Below are 6014 nucleotides of genomic sequence, written 5' to 3' on the forward strand. Positions count from 1 at the left end.
CAGCGCTCATTAGGCTCATATCAATTCCTCTTGGGGTTTTGGGGTAGGTTTTTTTGCTGGGGTGAGGGAAGGAGGAACATTGGTTCTACCTTCATCACAGTGAACTTCAAAACAGCAGGAGTACTTTTTCAAGTTGTGCCTGTGCTGAAGAGGTCACGGATCAAGGCCATGCTGGGTTTTGACTACAGCGGACAAAAAGTCAGACATTAGCTGGAACCTTTTTGAAGTTGCCATTTGTTGCCTACGGTCATGATGCTTTTCTTTCCCATGCCTGATGACTTTTTATTTTTACTAAGATGTAAGTTCACTTAGCATCAGTATGGAATCAGGGATTCCTTCACTTACACTAGTGATGCCCTGTTTTGGGAGTGTGCCGGTCATCCACAGTTGTGTTCTTTATTCATCTTTGTCCTCCACAAGCCTTTATGGTTGGGTGGGTTTTTTCTGCTAAAAGGTAATGCCACCTGTCAGGCATTCTTTTAACATGCTGTCTCTGATTTTAGATAATGGTGTTATTTGGCTAGTAATGTGCTGAAGCTGTTCCTGTTTCTTTTCTCACATCCAGGAATATTTGCACAGAAATTACAACATCCTCATAGAACAATAACATAACTTTTTCTGATAAAACAGTGAGGGCTTTTAGGTAAAATAAGAAACCATGTGTTTGCATGACACTCCAGTTCATCTGTTGGAAGATGAACACTTCCTGTGTTCACTGAATGGCACTCTTCCTGTGCCATTCCTTTTGTTTAATTTGGTCTTCTCAGAATTCTCAAGTTTATTTGAATTTTCCAACTTCCCTCTGATTTATCCAGCTTTCACAGTTCATTGTCTGGACTAATCCACCTCTCTCCTTTATTCTCAAGGTTAGTAACAAGTTAGTGGAAGGCCTAATTCTGCTTGTAGTGTTGGTTGACCACATAAGAAATTACTTTTTCTATCCTTTTTTAAATTCGTATTTATTTCCTATAATGAATAATACCTTTCTTATAACCTCTTTAGGTCTGGTCACTATACTGCATTTTTTGTTGTAGCATGCTGAATAAATTATATTTGCATTAAGTGGTTTGGGGTTTTTTTTCTCTCCTCCAGTGTCTTTTCTGTGTTTGTCCATACCTTCCTTGAAGCACGACTTTTTTCCTCTTGTTCCTGGAGATGGGAAAGAAGCTGTGTGGGTATGGCATGGTTGCCTTTCCTACAGATGCCCTGCTGGTGCTTGTCACCAGCTTGAGGGCTGGAGCAGGTTTGGAGGTGGATGTTCTCTACACACAGTGACTGCAGCCTCCCTTCTCCATTGTGTCACCGTGGCTGCAGGTGGGAGCTCACCTGTGTGTCATACCTGCTGTGTGGTCTCCACTGCAGTTAGCAGTCAGCTTCTTCCACAAGCTCCAGAGTTTCATCCTTTTTTCTGCTGGCGAGGAAGAGGATCAAAACCTGTTGGATTTAACACTCACAAAGCAAAGAAGCCTAAGCGCTATGATGCATGTAAGGAGATATAACACTTTATCTTTCCTATTTTTCTCTCTCTCATACTTCCCCTTGAGTTTTTGCAGCGTTGATGGTTGTTACCCTGTACATCTCTGTCTTGGACTGGCGACTCATGCCAGAGTGAAAAAGGAAACAGTTTAAAAGTATGAGAAGCATCCTGGGGCAGGACAAGGAGATTTATGTGGAGGAAGGGCAATTTGGTGTAGTGTCGCAGCTGTGGTTTTCTTTTATCCATATGTTGCTTCAGTACTGTCCTGCATCTCTAAAGCCTTCACACCTCTGTCTCTGGGGCTCAGAAAGATGATCTGAAGCATGTTCTTGGTTCATGGCTCATACCATGAACCTGTTCATGGTAACATCTGAAGCCTGTTCATGGTTTGTACCTCTGCTATATGTGGTCCTGCATTTTTGGACAAGCAGTCCCCTGGTCATGGAGCAGGGACAAGCAGCACCAGGAACTTGTTCAGGAGGGGTGACACAACCCACACGGCCATGTGATATGGCAGACTGGCCGCATGACTGCGAGATAACGTCTGGCACATGGCAGCTCTGACTGCAGGTACATAATTCAGTCGCTGGATGGGGAGGCAGGGGGGAAAACCCAGAAGAATTTAAAAATCTCCTTGGGAGGAAAAAAAAAAACAAAACCAAACAAACTCTTGGCCTTCTGGCTGCATGCTGAACCAGAAAAAAACTGCACATGTAACAAACAGTTCAAATAACAAGCCATAAAAGAGGCCACACTGCGAGGTGAAAGTTTTTTTTTTTTTTTTTTTTGACGTGAGGTACCAGTGATGAAAACTGCCAGAGGATGTCGCAGTCGATGACTTAAGGATGGAATTTCCACATTGCTTCTGGGTCCTCTTGGTTATGCAGAGTGACGCCAGCCCTTTGGGGTTACTTGAACGCTGATGATTTTGTAACAGCCTTTAACGCACAGGGATTTTATTTTGGACAGCCTATCTCAGGAGTGGATTTGAGTGACGTTTTCACGTTCCTGTCCAGGAAACGTGAGAAATCCTCTCCTGTTCCTGTATGGTCAGAGGAAGATGGGGAGAGGAAAAGGCTTGGTTACCTCTCTGAATGAATGAACGAATGAATGAATGAAACTGCCCCTGCAACGTCACGTTGCCTGGTGTGTTTAGAGATGCTCTTTGGAGCACTTCCAGAGATGGGTTTTATCTTCCAGGAACAAAGAGCTGTATATGACTCTGTGTTCGCAGTTCCCAGTAGTGCTGCTGTGATTTTGCTTCTGATTGTTCTGAGCAGACATGAGCAGGGCTGTTCAGTGGTAGGTAGCAGGATAGTAACACAAGCAGTTGACATTTCTGCTTGAGGTTCGTGTGGCTGGCAGTTTGCTTTAAAGGTGGACACCTCTAGACTCATTCCTGCTCTTCTGATGCACTATATGGATGTGTTTAAAGTCATTTAAATGAAAAAAAAAAAAGTTGCTTTCCTCAGCCCTAATTTCAGGATTTCATTGTTATTGGTAGTTTCACCAGCTCAATACTGAGATAGGTTGCCTGAGGTAATTCTTCTAACTTTTAGGAGGATTTTTTAACCTATTTGTTACAGCCATAAAACCTGTCCCACTTCAAGTAACATAGAGGCATTATGGTATTGCAGTGACTAATAGGACTCTAATGCTGCTGCTTCACTCCTGGGATGGTTTGAAAAACCCTTGTCAAATAAAAGTTCAGCTGGATGCAGTGAGTGTTCCCTATTGTAGCAAGTTTTTGTGACATGAAAAGTTTAAAAACACAATGTTCTAGGAAAAGTTCGTAGCTGTGGCAGTAAACGCTTCTTCTAGCTGTCACCCCAGGTTTCATCATAAATCTGTGTGTTCCTATGTGTATGCACGTGCCCCCAGTCACGACTACTTGCAAAACTTGTTTGAATAAATTAAAGTGAAGTGTCTATTATGCCTTCCCAGGCAGCTGTGTTGTCCTCTGGCTGTCGATAAGAAGCGAGCTTCTCGGCTTCCTGCGCCGCGTCCTTGGGCGCTGCAGCGTGCCGTGCGTGGTGAAATCAGGGAATTTCAGTGAGCCGGAGAAGGAAGTGAACGTTCTGTCCTCCTGCGTGGTCATAGTCAAAAGTACCCGGGTAAAACTGAGGCAGTGGGGGGGGCGTGTTCAAAGAACTGTGGGAAGTGACTCCTTTCCTCGAGCAAATAGATGCCAAATCCCTGGATTTTCAAAAGTATAAATCTCCAGAGGTGGAGTTCTGTGAACCTGACACAGCTGTGGTGTCTGTGTGCCTTTTGGTTAAGGTTAACTGTGAAGCAAATGCCATGTTATACGGCTAGCAGGTGGTTAACCAAAGGGAATTTTGCTTTGTTGCAGAGAGAGGCAACCACAGTACGTGTGTCTTCCTCCAGGTTATTCAGTGGGCATTCAGAGAAAAAATCCTGGGGGTGGAGACTGTGGGGAAGATACTAAAAATTTCGAGTTCAAGGTTTCATCCTTTAGTCCATTCAGAGACTCTGTAACAGATCTGTCGGGTGGGTGGAGAGGGATGTGTTGTGCCACAGATACCTTTAAGAGCTCTCCTGTCTTTTGTTAGCCGTATCAAGATGTGTAATCGGATTGTAGTCAAGTATACCCGTTGTAAAGGGCGCTACTTCCAAATAGTTTCAGCAAATGATGTGTTTATAGTAAGGCTGTTAAAATGGATTCCTTATAAAGGTTCCTCTTAAAAGCAGCGATAGGAGACTAGAGTTTTTGGACTCCTTGCTTTGTGCTGCTATTACCAGGGACCACTCTTACTGAATGGCAAACACTGAGCAAAATGTTGTTTCTTCTGCTGAACAGACTAGTTGAACGTGGCCTGCTAATGAAAAAAATCTAACTGGTGATGTTTCAGGTTTTGGGGTTTTTTTAAATAAATAATAGAATTCTTGGAGGGATTTTAAGGGAAGGAGGCAAGGTAGATGAATGGCCAGAAACCAACTATTTCTGCTTGCTTTGCACCATATGGACATCTATCCTTTCAGTTGGATTGCTACCTGGATTGGCCCTTTTTGCTGTGTTTTACAGAAATAAGTTGGGTAAAGAGATAACTGGATTCAGAAGAGCATTACGCAATTTCAGACACTTAGTAATTTCAGTATGTCCTTCAGGTAGTTATGCTGTAGTGGTGTTACAGCACCAGCAGATAACTTACAGTCATCAAAATTAATTACATCATCTACTGCCCTGATATCTTCTCTCGTACATCAGTTTTCCAGATACTCAGAGACAGCTAGAATGAACAGGACTAAAATCAATTATACAAACCCCCAGACCAAGATAGACTTTCTGTAGGAATCTCCTAGAAACAAGAAGTACAGAGCTTTGTTCCTTTTCTGTACATGCCAATATAAGAATGTGAAAACTGCAGTTCTTGGTGAAGAGTCTAGGATCAGCCTCTGACAGAGGCCAGTAATGAATAATATAGTGATGACTGTATATTTGCTCCATTTCTAATCTTATTTCCCTGAGGATTCCCTGCTGGCTTTTGTCAGCTAGTGATTTAGGGACTTCCCGAGCCAGATGCTGCATCCACACTTGTGCTTAAAAGCCAACAGAACTTTCTTCCTTCAATTCATCTGATCATTTTTGAAACCATTTATCCTTTTGCCATCCAAAACATCCCATGGCAGTGAGTTCTTGCATTATGAAAACCACTAAGTACTAATCCTTCATTCACCATCTTGTTCACTCATGGTTTTATAAACCTCAGACATCGATCATCTCTCTTCCTACTTAAGAAGTTTGAGTTTATTTAATCTTTCCTTGTGTGGAAGCCTTTCTGTATCTCTCTATGTTCCCTTTCTATATGTTTTGTATGTTGTCTGCATCTCATTTATTGGAAGGCTACCCAAGCTGTACAGTGGTGATGAGAAATGGATTTTAAAGTTAGCACAATGTCTTTGGTTTTCTCTCTCTTAATTCTTAGCTTCTTTTTGTCTTTGTTGTGGCACCTGATCCCTGCCCTGTTATGTTCAGGGAGCTTAAAACTGACCTTGAAATGGCAAAGGACGTAACATTTCCTGAATGACTCACAAAAGATACTCTGCCTATAAGCGCTGGTTCAGACTTTCTGTGGAAGTACCTGCCAATACATATCAGTTAAGACATGGATTTGTGATTTTTATGGAAGTTCACTTGCTAGAGAGGGAGAGGATGGCTTTACGTTGTTGTAAGTTACAGTCATTGGTCCTCTCCAAGTTCCATGCCTGTTCCTCTCTCCCCTCCCAAATGACACAGCTCTGAGAAATGGAAAGGAAAATCTTTCCTAAAACTGTTTTGGTTCCTTTTCTGATTCTGAAGGAAAACACCCAAGTCGTGCTTCAGGATACCAGTAATTCCCAGGATTACAAAAGCAAATCACTTTCTTCTTTTGATTATAAGAAGAGGAGCTGAGAAGAAAACAGGAAGCTGATCCTGACAGTCTGATCTGTGCTGCATCCAAGGAATTTGATTTCAAAAGCCTTCCCAAACTCAGACTTGAGGGATGGAAAGTGCTGTGGTTTTTGCAGCAACTGA

Source organism: Aquila chrysaetos, chromosome 1 (genome assembly GCF_900496995.4).
Source record: "Aquila chrysaetos chrysaetos chromosome 1, bAquChr1.4, whole genome shotgun sequence".
Taxonomy (NCBI): Eukaryota; Metazoa; Chordata; class Aves; order Accipitriformes; family Accipitridae; genus Aquila; species Aquila chrysaetos.